The sequence below is a fragment of the Ovis canadensis genome, chromosome 10 (assembly GCF_042477335.2).
Source record: "Ovis canadensis isolate MfBH-ARS-UI-01 breed Bighorn chromosome 10, ARS-UI_OviCan_v2, whole genome shotgun sequence".
Classification (NCBI taxonomy): Eukaryota; Metazoa; Chordata; class Mammalia; order Artiodactyla; family Bovidae; genus Ovis; species Ovis canadensis.
Window position 1 is genome coordinate 94,819,786 of NC_091254.1, and position 20,117 is coordinate 94,839,902.

Here is a 20,117-nt window from a genome sequence, read left to right on the forward strand (position 1 = left end):
AATGTAGTCTAATTCTTACCAAGCCAATATCAAATGACAGAGATATCACAGGATTCTAAGCTCCTGAAGGACACCTGACTATTTGACATGAGTAAACTGTGAACTTCCTGATGTTCAAGCTGGTTTTAGAAAAGGCGGAGGAACCAGAGATCAAATTGCCAACTTCCGCTGGATCATCGAAAAAGCAAGAGAGTTCCAGAAAAACATCTATTTCTGCTTTATTGACTATGCCAAAGCCTTTGACTGTGTGGATCACAAGAAACTGTGGAAAATTCTGAGAGAGATGGGAATACCAGACCACCTGACCTGCCTCTTGAGAAATCTGTATGCCAGTCAGGAAGCAACAGTTAGAACTGGACATGGAACAACAGACTGGTTCCAAATAGGAAAAGGAGTCAAGGCTGTCTATTGTCAACCTGCTTATTTAACTTCTATGCAGAGTACATCATGAGAAATGCTGGACTGGAAGAAACACAAGTTGGAATCAAGATTGCAGGAAGAAATATCAATAACCTCAGATATGCAGATGACACCACCCTTATGGTAGAAAGTGAAGAGGAACTAAAAAGCCTCTTGATGAAAGTGAAAGTGGAAAGTGAAAAAGTTGGCTTAAAGTTCAACATTGAGAAAACGAAGATCATGGCATCCGGTCTCATCACTTCATGGGAAATAGATGGGGAAACAGTGGAAACAGTGTCAGACTTTATGTTTTTGGGCTCCAAAGTCAATGCAGATGGTGATTGCAGCCATGAAATTAAAAGACACTTACTCCTTGGAAGAAAAGTTATGACCAACCTAGACAGCATATTGAAAAGCAGAAACATTACTGTGCCGACTAAGGTCTGTCTAGTCAAGGTTATGGTTTTTCCTGTGGTCATGTATGGATGTGAGAGTTGGACTGTAAAGAAAGCTGAGCACTGAAGAATTGATGCTTTTGAACTGTGGTGTTGGAGAAGACTCTTGAGAGTCCCTTGGACTGCAAGAAGATCCAACCAGTCCATTCTGAAGGAGATCAGACCTGGGTGTTCTTTGGAAGGACTGATGCTAAAGCTGAAACTGCAGTACTTTGGCTACCTCATTCAAAGAGTTGACTCATTGGAAAAGACTCTGATGCTGGGAGGGATTGGGGGCAGTAGGAGAAGGGGACGACAGAGGATGAGATGGCTGGATGACATCACCAACTCGATGGATGTGAGTCTGAGTGAACTCCGGGAGATGGTGATGGACAGGGAGGCTTGGCGTTCTGCAAAGAAGACTCTCAAGAGTCTTCTCCAACACCACAGTTCAAAAGCATCAATTCTTCAGTGCTCAGCTTTCTTCACAGTCCAACTCTCACATCATGGGGTCGCAGAGTTGGACATGACTGAGCAACTGAACTGAACTGAACTTCTTTAACAAATCAAAAACTATACTCTCAGTGAATTAAAATAATAACATTTATTTCTTCAGTTCACTGCAATCACCATCTGCAGTGATTTTGGAGTCCACGAAAATAAAGTATGTTACTGTTTCCACTGCATCCCCATCTATTTGCCATGAAGTGTTGGGACTGGATGCCATGATCTTAGTTTTTTGAATGTTGAGTGTTAGAATTTATAATATTAGTTAAATACATTTCCCAGGAATGATTTTCAGTTTATCAGTGTGTTCACTACAGGTCTCTAGTAACTAGCCTAGATCAAGCAGCAGTTCTATTTTACTTCACTTTTAAAATATGAACTTAACTTCAAAATCCTAAGAAGAATTAAATGGGTAGAAAGTATTTATATATGATCTTGAGTTGGAGGACACTGGTCATTGTATTCTTCAGGGTGTCTCAGTTTCTTTAATGATATTTTATGAGTATTTAAATCATAATATTCAAAACTGTTGCTGCTGCTGTTGCTGCTCCTAAGGTGCTTCAGTCGTGTCTGACTCTGTGTGACCCCAGAGACAGCAGCCCACCAGGCTCCCCCGTCCCTGGGATTCTCCAGGCAAGAACACTGGAGTGGGTTGCCATTTCCTTCTCCAATGCATGAAAGTGAAAAGTGAAAGTGAAATTGCTCAGTCATGTCCAACTCTTCATGACCCCATGGACCGCAGCTCACCAGGCTCCTCTGTCCATGGGATTTTCCAGGCAAGAGTACTGGAGTGGCATGCCATTGCCTTCTCTGGATATTCAAAACTAGGGTTGAGTTATATGAAATAACAAGAATGTAGATGTGATATAATGAGTGTGAGATGTCACAAAATATTCAGATGAGCTGAAAAGCTGTGCTAGGGTATGTCTTTAAATATTAAAAGTTGGATGTCAAGTCCTTTCAGTCTGAGAACCAGGTATGAAAGTTTTGAATCAGCCATTGAAAAACAGACCCTGTCTAATGCAGCCCAGTTCTGCACAGGCTCACGTAATCAGCCCAAATGGTAAAACCAATAAGACAGGAGTATGAGACTCCAAAAAACCCAAGGAAGTATCTTCACATGTTGAGTGCTTGATGCGTGACTGAATATTTTTCCCTCTTCACAGGAGAACGTGGTTATGTCAGGTGCCACCTTGCCCTCCTATTTCTTTATTTGGCATCAGGTCTCAGCCACTCATTCAGAATTAAAATCTTGGAGTCACCTTTGACTTTCTTTTAGCTCCCACACCCCCTCATGGAATCGCTAAGATCTGTGCACTCAAGCTTCTCGACATCCCTCACACCCACCCCGCGCCAATGCACTGAACTAGCGCACGAGGCTCGGGTACCTCCAACAACCAGCTAAGCCGTGCCTGCCCTCCCACCCTGGTGCATCCCAGGCTGCTGCTACTAAGACACTGCTCTGCTTCTGTTACATCAGTTCTCAGCATCTTTCAGAGGTTTGTCATTGCCTGCAAGACTCCTATTTCTTGATTTTATATCAGACACTTTGCAACTCATCATTTAACCCCTTTGTGACCTTAGCTTTCACTCTCCCCTCTGTGACAACTCTATCCCAACAAATCCAGGCTATGTTCCAATAGAACAGGTAGTCCATACCCTAAATAAGTGTTAATTCTTCAGTTCAGTTCAGTTGCTCAGTCGTGTCTGACTCTTTGTGACCCCATGAACTGCAGCATGCCAGGCCTCCCTGTCCATCACCAACTCCCAGAGTTTACCCAAACCCATGTCCATTGAGTCAGTGATGCCATCCAATCATCTCATCCTTTGTCATCCCCTCCTCCTCCTTCCCTCAATCTTTCCCAGCATCAGTGTCTTTTCCAATGAGTCAGTTATTTGCATCAGGTGGCCAAAGTATTGGAGTTTCAGCTTCAGCATCAGTCCTTCCGATGAATACCCAGGAGTTACTTCTTAGACACTTATTATTCTCAGGCTTAAGATATCTTTCTTCATGTCACTCCCATTGAAAGTTACTAATCTATTTAGAAATAACCCGCAAACCTAACCCTACCATGAAACTTCCTGGAAAATTTCTAAAAAGTACAAAGTGATCCTTTACCATTCATACTACTGCTGTGTTTCAGAAATTAGGGGTTCTTAACCCCCAACATAAAAATTCTATTTGGAGACTTGTTGTCAATTAATTCTTGTCACCCTCAGTCACTTCCCAAAACACAACTGTAAAATATAGCACGCCTCACCCCGAAATAAATGTTGTTAAAGCAACAGAAAATGATGTTACTAACAGGTTTTGGCCAATTTTGATTGTAAGCCTTTTGACTGAGGGGTTCAGATAGTAATGATACTCAGTACAATAGGTATTATTAATGACATCTTGAAAGATTTTTTAAAACAAGATTATACAAAAGTATGAAGACATCATGGACATGAGTTTGAGCAAACTCCAGGAGATAGTGAAGGACAGGGGAGCCTGGTGCGCTGCAGTCCATGGGGTCACAAAGAGTCAGATATGACTGAGCAACTGAACAATAGCAACAATGTTAAAGACACTAAATAAGAGTGAATTATCCCACTATGGAATGAAAGCTTTAAATGCATTATTATATTACTAACTGAGTTCAGTTCAGTTGCTCAGTCATGTCCAACTCTTTGCAACCCCATGAACTGCAGCACACCAGGCTCCCCTGTCCATCACCAACTCCCAGATCCTACTCAAACTCATGGCCATTGAGTCAGGAAAGGAGTACGTCAAGGCTGTATACTGTCACCCTGCTTATTTAACTTATATGCAGAGTACATCATGCGAAATGTTGAGCTGGATGAAGCACAAGCTGGAATCAAGATTGCCGGGAGAAATACCAATAACCTCAGACACGCAGATGACATCACCGTTATGGCCAAAAGCGAAGAAGAACTAAAGAGCCTCTTGATGAAAGTGAAAGAGGAGAGTGAAAAAGCTGGCTTAAAGCTCAACATTCAGAAAACTAAGATCATGGCATCTGGTCCCATCACTTCATGGCAAACAGGTGGGAACAATGGAAACAGTGAGAGACTTTATTTTGGGGGCTCCAAAATTACTGACTGAAGAACGCTCATAAAGCCCTTAGTGTGCTATCAGCTGTGCAGACCCTGTAAATACCAACTCCTGTGATTGCTGAGACAGAAACTGCATACGTCCGTGTGAGCACTGCACGGTATGACCGCAGCCTCACGCTATCTTACCAAGAACTCTGGAGAAACACTTTGACAGGTATGGACAGGAAAACCCTACTCAGGTGCATATTCTACAGTTTCCAAGATCTGATGATACCTTACCTTCTGACTTGTCCACCTTTCCCCTACGTTAGTCTACACAAACACACACACAATGAAAAGTGTCAGCGATGTCATGTTGGAAATCCTTATTTTATGCTGAACTATTTGCCTAAATTCTCTTTATTGTAGCAAGTGTTTGCCAAAATTATTTTTACGGAGGTTAGTTCCTGGTGGCAGGCTGTATGATTCCCACACCTAGGGACCCCATAGCTAGAAGTCAAGTGCCTAGGATATAGCCATACTCTCTATAATTAATTGAGTAAATTCTTCCTGGCAATTTTATTTAATTAATTGGAGCAATATTATATTGATAATAGAAATTTCATGCCTTATATCCTTTTCTGTGTAAGTCATTGAGTGTTTTAAAGTAGAATTATTTACTAAAGGATTATTCTCAAATTTTCCAGGCAATTAATAGAAATTGTCCAGGCTTAGTTTTTCTTCTGCCATTCATAGCATCACCCATTCTCTTTGATTTTATTTATTTTGTGATGGTGTCCTGGATGAATACATTTTATTTACCCTGTGTTTTTCTGTTTTATTTACCCTTTTGCTCTGGTAAATTTCTCTTTGAAGTTTCTGAACTTTCAATTTACAAGGCTTTCTTTTCCTATCATGGGTCACATCCATTTTTCACATTTAACATTGTTCCAGACAAATGTCATTCAAAGTGCTTTTTTTTTTTTTCTAATTTGTAATTTTTTTTCTCCCTAACAAAATTGTTGCAGGGGCTTTCTCTTTCAGCTCATTCAACAATACTGATGAAGAGTGCCCAGCTTTTTTGTTTTTGTTTCTTTGGTAACTTTTTATGCTGAAGTAAATTCAGGCTTACAGGAGAGATGCAAGAATAATGCAAAGAAAGAGCTCCTGCATTCCTATCACCCAGATTCCCAGGGGCAAGGGTTATCACGTTTGCTGTATCAATTTCGTCATGTTTCTTTCCTCTCTCTATTTTCCGGCACAATTTGAGAATATATGGTGGACATCATTCCCTAAATATCTGAGTATATGTTTCCTAAGAATAAAGGAGCCTCCCAGTTTCAACGCTAGCTTGACACAGCTTCCCTTTGATGTCCCTTTTAAACCTCATACACTTTGATAACAACTTTAAGAATTAAATTGGACAAATGAAGTGACCTGGCTCTTCAGTCATTCAGTGCAAGTGGAACTGTTAGTCACTCAATCGTGTCCAACTCTTTGTGACGCCATGGGCAGTAGCCCACCAGGCTCCTCCGTCCATGGGATTCTCCAGGAAAGAATACTGGAGTGGGTTGCCGTTCCCTTCTCCAGGGGATCTTCCTGACTCAGGGATTGAGCCCGGGTCTCCTGCAAGGCAGGTGGCTTCATTACCATCTTGAGCCAGGAAGGAGGGAAGTAGTTCAGGTCTCACATTTTAATCCTATCACAAATCTGAATATTATTATTATTTGCACCATGCTTCTAATGATGCTGGAACATCCACATTCCATAAATAAGGCTCAGTTTCCCTGAGAAGGAAACAGATATTTTTAAAAGGTAGTTCATGAGTGGGAAATAATATAATAGAATTTAAGAGTCTAACAAGTGAGAAAATATCCTAATGGTACAGAAATAACAATATTAAGAAAAATTATAATTTATATAATTTTATATAATTTAAAACTCTCTAATTTACAATATAGGAAACTTTAATGTAAAATTAGTGTTGTTTTAGTTATCCAAGTTTCTTATACATTTTTAACCAATTTTTCTAAAAGTAAACCGTTTTCTACATTTCTTACAGTCCAGTGCCATCAATGAGTGGAACTCTATGTTAGCCATGTAGGGGGAAAAAAAAACGCCCAGAAATTACTCTGTCAATTCAGACATCCTGGGGAACACACACACACACACACACACACACACACACACACACAGAGGCACTCTTAGCTTAGTACCTCTGAAGATACTAACAGGAAAGTAAACATGATTTCATCATCAAATAAATACTAAATATTTACTGAGTATAAGGACAACAACAACAAATCCTACTCCTTCAACATTATGAGAAAAAAGGTCACAAAAAAAGCCGTAAGAGTCATGCTAAGTGGGGAGATCTGAAAACGTGCTGGATAAACATAGAAATGTTAAGAATCAATCACAGCAAGTTCCCCCCATACAAATGAGTTTATTTCCCAGAATGCATCCATAAGTCCAAACTGCTAGTAAGTTCAATAAATTTAGCCTTGATACCCAACTAACTCAATCAACTATATAGGTTTACAGGTACTAGGTTCATAATACTTTTCATATAAATAACGTGTACATAAAATAAAGACTTTTTAAATCTTATAGATGTTGCTGTTCAGTCACTAAATTGTGTCCAACTCTGCAACCCTAAGGGATGCAGACGCCGGACCTTCCTGTCCTTCACTGTCTCCTAGAGTTTGCCACCAATTCATGCCCACTGAGTCGGTGATGCCATCTAACCATCTCTTCCTTTGTGGTCCCCTTCTCCTCCTGCCCTCAGTCATCCCCAGCATCAGGGTCTTTACCAGTGAGTCAGCTCTTTGCATCAGGTGGCCAAAGTATTGCAGCTTCAGCATCAATCCTTCCAATGAACAGTGGGGGTTGATTTCCTTTAGAAGTTGACTGGTTTGATTTCCTTGCAGTCCAAGGGACTTGCAGGAGTCTTCTCCAACACCAGAGTTCAAAAGTGTCAATTCTTTAGCACTCAGCCTTCTTTACGGTCCAGATCTCCCATTTACACATGACTACTGGGCAGTACCTCAAAAAGTACGCTAGGACAGTAGCAGACATTCAGGGACTGGCAGGCATGTTCGCATCTTTGAAAGTCTGCAACGTGAAGTCAGATGCAGAGAACTTACTATATCTATCAAACCACAGTTAATGAAGCACGTGTGGGTTTTGTGATAGTTACTGATAGTGCCACCTTTTAAAACTACTTCGTATGTTCTATAGTGATGAACCTCATAGTTAAAAGCTAATAATTACATTTGAGACATTTGAGTTTAGGTTTCAGTAGGTCTTTTATTATGAGATGGTCTTTTATGACCCGTTTTCTATGACTGATAAGAAGTCTCCAGCATGCCACATGCCCATGTTGGGAGCACACATCAACAGCCTAGCTGTGGCTTCAAAGTGGGTGGTGTGCCCATCTCTAAACCAACCCCTTTTTGACTTTGTCAAGTGTGCTCGTGGGGCGGGCTTGCCCTGAGCGTCTGTTGCTGAATTAGAAGAACATGCTGTGGGCTGGGTTGCTCTCCTCCCTTCAATCTGTCCCTCAGAAGGAGATGTAATGAGCCAGGCTCAGCCAACTTGCAGCCTGAAGCTGGTCCACCCTGCCAGCTGAACCAGGTCAAGAGCAGCCAGAACTCCACCAAACAGGGAAAGGACAGCTTGAGAATAAATGTTTGTTGTTTGAAGTCATGAAATTTGGGGATAGATGGTTATGCAGTAAAACTGTGGCAACAGTTTTGATAAAGAAAGAAAGTGCTGTAAGTTCCAAGTTACATTTCTTAACTGAGTCTTTATGTGCCTATAAATAAGTGCATAAATTAAAGAAAAGAAGTCTTTTGCTTTTTTTCAAATTGCCTGTCTGGTCCAGTTCAGTTCAGTTCAGCTCAGTCACTCAGTCATGTCTGACTCTTTGCGATTCCATGGACTACAGCACACCAGGCCTCCCTGTCCATCACCAACCCCTGGAGTTTACTCAAACTCATGTCCATTGAGCGTCTGGTCCAAGGGGCTCTTTTCATTCTGTTTGCCTGGTTTTATCTCTCATAACTTTACATCATCAGGATTTTTGAAGGTCATCTCTTTTCTTTCACTCTTTCTTTTATCTGCCAGCCATATCATATATTACTAAGAACTCAATTAGCCTAAAGCTGGAATTAAGTGATAACATCCTAGACTTCAGGAATGGGAGAAAGGACATTTAATTATACTACTCTCTAGCCACTGATATGGAGGAACATCAAAAGGTGTAGGGAAGGCATTCAAAGTCAGCCCTGGACTGCCTAACTTCAGATTCCATCTTCCATGAGAAAAATCAGTGCCTCACTCATTAAGCCTCAGTCTACTGTGACTCCAGGGACTGCAACCCACCAGGCTCCTTTGTCCATGGGATTCTCCAGGCAAGAACATTGGAGTGGGTAGCCATTCCCTTCTCCAGGGGATCTTCCCAACCCAGGGAAGATTGAGCTTGGGTCTCCCTCATTACAGGCAGATTCTTTACCATCTGAGCCACCAGGGAAGCCCAGTATACATGCTATTAGAGCCAAAATATTCCTAACAGATGTGGCTGTCTACTGTGCTGCAAGTTTGCTGCAACCCATATAATCCTCATATTGATTTCAGAATAGTCTTGCATCTGAAATATTGTAATCAAAACACATCCTGACTGTTATCTCCAGCATCTGTTTCAAGAGACTAACCACGGTGTGTGTGTGTGTTACTCACTCAGTCATGTGTGACTCTTTGTGACCCCATGAACTGTAACCCACCAGGCTTGTCTGTCCATGAGATTCTCCTGGCAGGAATATTGGAGTGAGTTGCCATTCCTTTCTCCAGAGGATCTTCCCAACCCAGGGATCAAACCTGGGTCTCCCGCACTGCAGGCCGATTCTTTACCATCTGAGTGAACAGGAAAGCCCACTAACCACAATATGCATCTTTAATTCCTCATTCTGGAATAAACACCCACTGGATCATGTTTTTCATGTCAACCCTCGTGGTCTGAGCAATAGATAATATCTCTCTGTATGGAAAAACAGTGTGTTACCATTTAATTTTTATTCCATGATATTTTCCAAGGCCATTTTGCATTTTGAAGAAGTCTGACTTTTAGTCTCACACACACACAACAGAAAGTAGTCTTTTTTTAAGCATTCAAATATATTGCAAATAAATGTTTTCAAACTGTCCATTTTGCTCTACTATCCGTCAATTTAGCCTAATGAAATTAGCAAAAGCTAACTCATCATCTTATAAATGGAAATAAAGATCTAAAAAGTATTAATATTTCTTCTAATAAGTATGAGATGGATACTCCAAAAGGCCTAGGATTTCTAGTTACAGCAAGCACAGATATATTATTTCATTTTGTTATAAGAACATGACCAAAAAAGACAACACAATGAATAGTTTTGTCAATATTTTATGAGGGTATTTAAATAGCCCATAACTTTAGAAAACATCCTGTTTAACTAAATAGGATATTTAATCCTTAATATCCTATTTGACTAACCTTATGCAGAAAGGCAATAAGAAACATAATTCCTATCACTCCTTCTTAACACATTTTATAAAGTACTGAATCAGGAGTTCAAAAAAGATCCTTCTCAACCATGAAAGCATGCTTCATGTTGAACTAATGACTGAAACTGAAAGACAGCTTCTTCTTAAAAATAAGAGATCAAAGATTGGTGGACCTTAAATAGAATTACATGGAGTTACTCTAAAAACCACTGGTGTTTATCCCACCTAGAAGTTCAAAGTGGATCCCAGGAAGCTTTTTCACAACTCCCAGGTGGCTCAGTGGTGAAGAATCTGCCTGCAATGCAGGAGACCCACGTTCAATCCCTGGGTCGGGACGATCCCCTGGAGAAGAGAATGGCAACCCACTCAGTATTCTTGCCTGGAGAATCCCGTGGATGGAGGAGCCTGGCATGCTACAGTCCATGGGGTCTCAAAGACTCAGAGTGAGCAACCGAAGCCCACAGATCAGGTGATTCTAGCATACAACTCTGTTGGCTAATCTATGGGACTTAATCACAGCTGAGGTTTCGGTTGGATCTGTTACTTGATGATCCCATGCTTCCTTCTTAAAAAGGAAGGTAGTTTGAGATACCCTTCACTTCTCCACCCTTAACTATTACAAAATTTCAGAGTGCCTTCTTGAGAGATTCAAGAGAGGGCCAAATTTATCATTCAATTCAGCTGCTACATCACTGTGGATCAGAGAAAGCTGACTGATTTAAAAAATTAATCTAAGTCAGAAAAAAAATTTCAGGATTGATAGATGTCTGGAAAGATTCATAGTGGAATAAAATTTTAAAACCCTCTACCAGATTTCAGGAAATCCTTTTCAAGTACTTTCCTTTGGCAAATCACTCTAATTATTCTTCACACAAAAGGAGAATGAGGTCTGTAGACTTTATCCACTGAATGAGGAGAAAGTTGGAAATTAGAGTTCTTTCGGTGACAGCTTTCTCTTACAGCATTGAATCTTTGACACTGAGATCATTTTCTACGAATGCATCCCAAATCTAATATCCAGAAAAAAATTGCACATAAATCTTTTATTTTTTTCTGTGTTAATTTCTGTTTCGTTTTTCTTTGAGCATTTTCTCTGGTTAAAAGAACAATAACAATGGCTCTCTAATGAGAGCACAAATTCAATAACTGGTTAGGTCTATTGTTTGGTGAAAAAACAAAGGAGGCCCAGACCATTCCTCTTCCGCAAAAGCAAAAGAAAGAAACTTTAGCATCATGTTTAGCTGGGCTCGGAGGAGAGACTTGCTACAAGCTAGCTAATAAAAAATATTGTGTCTGGATAAAAACTTAGGGAATTTCTTATAGGATGAGTCTGGCAAGATCACTGTTTAAGAATGTTAGAGGCAGCTTTTCAGTTTTATTTCCAGTTGTGGGAAGAGAAAAAAATGATAAAGGGCCAGTGGGGACCCAACACTTACCTGGAGTTCTAGGACCTCCCACACCAAGAGCATATTCATATTTAATGTCCCACTTTAAGGGCTCCCAGAGTGAACATTTTCCATTCCTCCCCATAACCGTATTCCCCCTACACAGACAAATTAATGAGCATAGATTCTGGTGCCGTCCATAAATATTCAACTAGCCTGTGTATTTATGCCCAGCTTACAAATAACTAATGGTCGGCTGAGCCAAAATAATCCTACATGCTAGACATGCAGGAAGATTTGCTGATTTCATTTATTATACCACCTGTGAACCTCCTAGGGGAAGGGCAGTCTAGTGAAATATTTTGGTGTACTGACACAATTTTGTATTTGTTTACGAGGCTGCACCAGCCTATTCCTAATTTCCTGTTGTAATTCTTTGCCTCAAAGGCCAAGTCCACACATGGGAAGAATATTTTCTGCAGTCTTCTCACACCTCTGCTATCTCTGTCTCCAGTTGCCTCTCTGGGTCTCCTGATCCCTGTATGTTTGTTTCAGCCACCAGGGATTTAAGTTAGCTTTGGGGACAGAACAAAACCAACAGCGGTGGGAGTTTTAGATCACTGTGTCAATGACTTGACTGGTTCTTCTTTGATATGGGGCAGGGGTGGCTGTGGGGAGAAAAAATCTCTTTTCTAATTCCTGATTGATGGATGACATTGGAGAGCTTTTACTTGAATGCACTGCATCTAAAGATCAAGCAGAGGCACATGTATCTTGCTTTCCAGCTCACAGCTTCTCTAAGACGTGTCTCTGCCCTGAACCAAAGCATCGATGCAATGCGCACAGGCTAGAAATATTAGCTCTACTCCTTTAGGAGGTATTGACAGCATCGTCTCCTGGGAGATTAGTTACTGCACTTTTTAAGGCTTCTTACTAAAATGTGCTAATCTTCCCTGGCAAGCTCAATGTTACCAAACTGGGCAAAAGAAAAGGTAGTCATTGCTGTCAACAGATCTACCAAAGACACGTGAAGGATTGAGTATGATTATGACTTTCAGCTTTAATGTATCTTTTGCAGTTCAAGAAACATTAATACAATGTTAACTGAGTTGATGACTCCATATTTATAGCTTGGCATCTTAATTTTTGGATGTTTGCTTCATTTTAAGAATTAATAGGTATTTACAGAGATGTAACAGAAGCAGAAGATAATAAGAAGAGGTGGCAAGAACACACAGAAGAATTGTACAAAAAAGATATCACAACCAAGATAATCATGATGGTGTGATCACTCACCTAGAACCAGACATCCTGGAATGTGAAATCAAGTGGGCCTTAGAAAGCATCACTACGAACAAAGCTAGTGGAGGTGATGGAATTCCAGTTGAGCTATTTCAAATCCTGAAAGATGATGCTGTGAAAGTGCTGCACTCAATATGCCAGCACATTTGGAAAACTCAGCAGTGGCCACAGGACTGGAAAAGATCAGTTTTCATTCCAATCCCAAAGAAAGGCAATGCCAAAGACTGCTCAAACTACCACACAATTGCACTCATCTCACATGCTAGTAAAGTAATGCTCAAAATTCTCCAAGTCAGGCTTCAGCAATATGTGAACCGTGAACTCCCTGATGTTCAAGCTGGTTTTAGAAAAGGCAGAAGAACCAGAGATCAAATTGCCAACATCTGCTGGATCATGGGAAAAGCAAGAAAGTTCCAGAAAAACATCTATTTCTGCTTTGTTGACTATGCCAAGGCCTTTGACTGTGTGGATCACAATCAACTGTGGAAAATTCTGAAAGAGATGGGAATACCAGACCACGTGACCTGCCTCTTGAGAAACCTGTATGCAGGTCAGGAAGCAACATTTAGAACTGGACATGGAACAACAGACTGGTTCCAAATAGGAAAAGGAGTAGGTCAAGGCTGTATATTGTCACCCTGCTTATTTAACTTCTATGCAGAGTACATCATGAGAAACACTGGACTGGAAGAAACACAAGATGGAATCAAGATTGCCAGGAGAAATATCAATAACCTCAGATATGCAGATGATACCACCCTTATGGCAGAAAGTGAAGAGGAACCAAAAAGCCTCTTGATGAAAGTGAAAGAGGAAAATGTTGGCTTAAAGCTCAACATTCAGAAAACGAAGATCATGGCATCCGGTCCCATCACTTCATGGAGAATAGATGAGGAATCAGTGGAAACAGTGTAAGACTTTATTTTGGGGGGCTTCAAAATCACTGCAGATGGTGATTGCAGCCATGAAATGAAAAGATGCTTACTCCTTGGAAAGAAAGTTATGACCAACCTAGATAGCATATACAAAAGCAGAGACATTACTTTGCCAACAAAGGTCCATCTAGTCAAGGCTATGGTTTTTCCAGTGGTCATATATGGATGTGAGTTGGACTGTGAAGAAAGCTAAGCGCTGAGGAATTGATGCTTTTGAACTGTGGTGTTGGAGAAGACTCTTAAGAGTCCCTTGGATTGCAAGGAGTTCCAACCAGTCCATTCTAAAAGAGATCAGCCCTGGGTGTTCTTTGGAAGGAAAGATGCTAAAGCTGAAACTCCAGTAGTTTTGCCACCTCATATGAAGAGTTGACTCATTGGAAAAGACCCTGATGCCAGGAGGGACTGGGAGCAGGAGGAGAAGGGGACGACAGAGGATGAGATGACTGGATGGCATCACCAACTTGATGGACGTGAGTCTGAGTGAACTCTGGGTGTTGGTGATTGACAGGGAGGCCTGGCGTGCTTCGATTCATGGGGTTGCAGAGAATCAGACATGACTGAGTGACTGAACTGAAATGAACTGAACAGAGATGTGAATAATAGGTATCCAAGAGATAAAGAATGGATTCCAACAGAATCCAGTGCTCAACCAAAGACAAAAACAGAGCAAGGAGAGATGACATTGACTTGTCTGCAGATGTCCGCCATGTTAGAAAGCTCTCAGATGGAACCAGCTTGAGTTGGACCAAGAGAACAGAGTCAATAACATCTGGATGCTCTCACTCAAAATGATTTCCAAAACTCCCAAACTGCTGACGAACTGGAAGTACAACTGTATTAAACAATGATCAGTTTTAATGCACACCAGTGATTTTTCCATTCTTCTTTTGTCAAGTCAGTTCTGACACCATAAAATAACAGCAAAATCTTCATGTCTGGCCAATGGCTTAAGACAAATTTTTTGAAAGAAAATGAACATGCAAATACAAATGGTAATTAGAGTCCAGAGGGCACATTGCTTAACTGATAATTTGTTTGTTGTGCTTGAATACTGCAAAGGTTTCTGGAATGCTCCTTGAGTTGTACCATATGTGATTCTGTTTTGCTTACACCAAAATAATTGTTGTTGTCTGAGCTTTTGTATCAATCTTTTCTTTTTTTTTAAATAAATGCCCTAATGATCACATCATTAAAAATGTCAGTATGAGTGTGTAGGCTGACATTAAGTGTAATTCTTCCTGAGCTGAAATTTTTTCTCATAATGTATACATTCTTATCAATCTTTGAATATTTAAGGTATATTTTCCAAAGCCATTCCTAAAGAAATTGAACTTTTTTTGTTTTATCTAATTATCTAATAAATTAATACAACAAGGGAGCTCATTAAATGCAAACGAGGAAGAGGGAGAAGGTGTTGCTAGAACTTAATTAGCAAGATACAAAGATACCAATTAACACCTATAGCTCAGGAAAAAAAAAAAAACTTTTTTCATGTGGCAGCATCAAAAATAAAATCACAGCTGGTTACACATATTAAGTAGAGTGAAGACGAATTTTAGTCTTCTATTGGTATTAAGACCTCAAGAGGAAGACAGGAGGAGGGTAAGAGGAGAGGAAAATTCCTAGGCTGGCCAAGAAAGCCGCTGCTTCAGTCGTTAAGTCGCTTCAGTCGTGTCCGACTCTGTGCTCTCCCATAGACGGCAGCCCACCAGGCTCCCCCGTCCCTGGGATTCTCCAGGCAAGAACACTGGAGTGGGCTGCCATCGCCTTCTCTGGGCCAAGAAAGCACCGCTTTGTTAATGTGCATGCCTTCTGTTCAGGTGTTTAGAAGAGTATCTGCATTTTGGAGGAAAACTCTACACAAATTTCAAGCCAATAACATGTTATTGTTCCAAATCCTTTATACAAACATCTTCTCTAAAAATAATGGTAAATATGTAATTTGTAGTTTCTGTTCTTCATATCATTATTTTCTCAAATCTAAAGACCCGTGTGAAAAAAAATAAACTCCATAAGACAAAAATCTTCCTTGGTTTAGGTACGAACACAAAGGAGGGTTTCAAGTTTTCTAAAAGAATAGTTCAAAGTGCTCACACACTGGTGTGATTTGATGAAATGTAACATTTTAAAAGAGGACTGGGAAGTAAATACCTAGGTTTTACACTCCTCAAGATGAGTTAAGCTGGGTGCCCACAGTTAGACCTACTAAGTACAAAATTAAGGCAGGAGGATACATGCTGAGTTTGATGCTAGGTGTTTGGGCAGATTTCAATGAATAAAGGAATCTTGGGAAATAAAGATTATCCTAAAATACTGTCATGAGCATCTTCCATGATATTCATGCTTCCTAATGACATGTTTCAGGTTATGCATCCTTGTCATGACACAGCTTTGCAAAGCTGTGTCCTTCTCAGAGTATCCCTGCTGGAAACACACAATAATCCATTGGTCCTTATTGGTAAGGCTAACTGTGATTAATTTTTGTCTAATTTATTCACTCTTTGGGGCTTCCCAGGTGGCTGAGTGGTAAAAAATCCACCTGCCAATGCAAGAGACGCAAGTTCGATCTTTTGGTTGGAAATATCTCCTGAAGTAGAAAATGGCAACCCTTTCCAGTATTCCTCCTTGGAAAAGTCCACCAACAAAGGAGCCTGGCAGGCTGCAGTCCATGGAGTCGCAAAGAGTCCGATGTGACTGAGCATACACACAGGCACATGTGACTCACTGTTTTGATCTACAGAATAATTTTAAAGTTGGCTCTATTTTAGCGAATGATCAGAATGCCTTTCAAACATGTTCTATGTTCAGATGAGCCATGTTGTATATCCCACATGTGCATCAAATTGGTTATATTTCTACTGTTTTACGTTTCTATTGGCAAACCCACAACATCCCAATATCAGCCTCATTCACATCCAGCTAAGCAAAATTTTCAACACTTTTTGAAATGATTATGAAATTAAATATGTCCTTGGAAATCCATGCTTTAAGACTGGGGAGAAAAAATTATTTTGCTGTATAAACTTATAGTTTAATTTTTGTATCTTGTTTCCTAAAATATCATGTCAGTAAAATCATATACTTATCAGGAAATTGACTAAATTAATTTACTGTCAAAAACAACTTTCTATTAAGCTATAATTAAGAAGATGAATAGGTAGCTCACTGTCTGCTTGGGAAGATGAAATAAGTGCTTGGAGCATAGGGTAAGGTGAAAAGTGATGTATAAAAATATATGCAGAGTACATCATGTGAAATGCCAGGCTAAATGAAGCACAAACTGGAATCAAGATTGCTGGGAGAAATATAAAAAAATCTCAAATATACAGATGACATCACCCTTTTGCTAGAAAGCAAAGAGGGACTAAAGAGCCTCTTGATCAAGAAGAGAGAGGAGAATGAAAAAGCTGGCTTAAAACTCAACGTTGAAAAAAACCAAGATTATGGTATCCAGTCCCATTACTTCATGGCAAATAGACAGGGGAAAAATGGAAATAGAGACAGACTTTTTCTTGAACTCCAAAATCACTGTGGAAGGTGACTGTAGCCATGAGATTAAAACTCTTGCTCCTTGGAAGAATAGCTATGATCAACCTAGACAACCCATTATAAAGCAGACGCATTACTTTGCTGACAAAGGCCTATCTAGTCAAACCTATAGTTTTTCCAGTAATCATGTATGGGTCTGAGTGTTGGACCATAAAGAAGGCTGAATGATGAAAAACTGATGATTTTGAACTGTGGCTTTGAAGAAGACTCTTGAGAGTCCCTTGGACAGCAAGGAGATTAAACAAGTCAATTCTAAAGAAAATCAACCCTGAATATTCATTGAAAAGACTGATGCTGAAGCTGAAGCTCCAACACTTTGGCCACCTGATGTAAAGAACTGACTCATTGGAAAAGACCCTGATGCTGGGAAAGATTGAAGGCAGGAGGAGAAGTGGATGATAGAGGATAAGATGGTTGGATGGCATCACTGACTCGATAGACATGAGTTTGAGCAAGTTTTGGGAGTTGGTGATGGACAGGGAAGCCTGGTGTGCTGTGGTCCATGGGGTCGCAAAGAGTCAGACACAACTGAGCAACTGAACAACAATGTGCCACTCATTAGTCAAACTATTTGCATCATTAAAAACTCAGATCAACAATCCCCCTGACCACCCTCTATGTCCGGATGTATCTAGTTTGCTGTACCTCACACATTCTTCTTAATATCTGACCTTGTTTTCATCTGAACCCACTGATTTCTTGCTGAAAATTATTCTGGACCTTCCTCTATCACTTACCTCCCAGGATAGAACTAACATTTCTTGGCTCCCCACATATTCTTGTCTTGTTGGTTTTTTTTTTTCCTCTTTGTTTTGCTGAAATATATTCTCAAGCTATTTCTTCAAGAAATTATATAAATATGATTTACTTAGAGATTTCCTCAGTTGTTTAGGATGTAGAATTGCTGATACAAATTCTAAAGTCAAGGAATTCCACTTACCTAGCATGTGGAGTTTGAAAGCCTGTGACTAGCACCTTAACAAGAAGAAAAAGTTGAACTTACTATGAAATCATATTAATTCCTGAGTCCATCAGAAAGCTAAGATTTCAAGGAGACCAAATAGCCTACAACCTAAGGAGGGACAAGCTTTCAAAAGAGAGAGGAAACATGCAGACTGACTCATTTATAGCAGAGCGTGAGCAGAAGATGGGGTCACTGCTGTCCCGTTGCACTGACTATGAGCAAGCTCTGTTCCAAGGTTTGATGGACAGAATGTGGTAAGTGTAAAGCTATGCCCATTTTTATGTCGAGCCCTTGAGAAACTGGCAACTTCTACTTTCTCTCTCTTAAAAACTTTCAAGCCTGACTGTCCTTAGATCTCCATAGTGGACAAGCCACCTGTGGACCCCAGTCAACAGCACTGCTGAGAATCACTCCTAGCCATCCTTACTAGGTGCTAGGTGTGTGAAAGCAGCCAAACTCAGCCTTACAAAGGAGTCTCTTTGACAGCCAAAGGCAACAGAGCTATCACAGAAAGGAAAGAAGCTCAGCTGAGCCGCTCCCAAGATTCAGAACCACAAAATCGTGGGGTATGACACGATCGTTGCTCTAAGTTGTAAGTTTTACCACAATTTATTCTCCCACAATAGATAAATGAAACAGTAGGGCTGACTGAGAGTTTCTTGTTTTAATTTTTTTTCAAAAACTTTATAGACAATTGATACAGAAGTATGAGCCATTTGACCTGTAACACTATTTGACATCTTTTGACCTAAAATGGTAATTTCATAAGTTTCAACCAAATATTAATTTTGACCTGTGCTCTGAGGAAATCATTGATCTAATCAGGAACTCATACTCAGGGATGATTAACTATTAGGAATTCTTCAAATCAGAAGCCTGGGACCATGAGTGGCAGAAACATGTCATCTATTTTTACCTATGATGAGGCTTGGTTAGATAATATAATTGATTACATATGATTTATTTCAATGGGCTAAACACTAATATTCAAGATATTAGTGGATTGCCTGGAAATACCACATATCAGTTCAGTTCAGTTCAGTTCAGTCACTCAGTTGTGTCCGACTCTTTGCGACTCGATGAATCGCAGCACGCCAGGCCTCCCTGTCCATCACCAACTCCCAGAGTTCACTCAGACTCACGTCCATCGAGTCCGTGATGCCATCCAGCCATCTCATCCTCGGTTGTCCCCTTCTCCTCCTGCCCCCAATCCCTCCCAGCATCATAGTCTTTTCCAATGAGTCAACTCTTTGCATGAGGTGGCCAAAGTACTGGAGCTTCAGCTTTAGCATCATTCCTTCCAAAGAAATCCCAGGGTTGATCTTCAGAATGGACTGGTTGGATCTCCTTGCAGTCCAAGGGACTCTGAAGAGTCTTCTCCAACACCACAGTTCAAAAGCATCAATTCAATACCACATATACACCCTCCCATTTCAGGAACAGGGTGAGAGCTTCTAGTGGGTTCGAGATGAAACAGTTGGTAACGGTACCCAGGATATGATTGTGAAATGACTTTGTATCCAGCTGCTGATTCAATGATTGTGGTACAATTATCTGACCCCAAGTTAGGCTGAATTTTGTCCTTAGCATCTTTTGTCTTCTGGCTTGAGTAAACATGTTACACTCTGTGCAAGTAGAGGATGACAAAAAAAAAAAAAAAAAAAAAACAGAGAGCAACAACATTAAGTTTAGTGCAATTGATTGTGCCCCTGCTTGATGATATATGACTGCATGTACAGCAGAATTCTGTCTGAGACTGTAAGGCAGGGGATGTCTAACTCTCACTTTAGGCTCCACACAGAAGGCTAACAATATTACTGAAAAAGATCTGATAATTATAAACACCACCACCAACTAAAGTCAGGTCATGTGTACATGGTCAGTCTGCAATTTTGAATTCAAATTCGCATTTAACAAATTTATTTTAGTTACATAAGACTTGCATTTCAAAACATCAGTCTCTATCACTGTGGTCTCTGTCAATTACAAAGGGAAAGTGTTAGTGACTCAGTTGCATCTGAGTCTTTGCAACCCCATGATCTGTAGCCCACCAGGCTCCTCTGTCCAT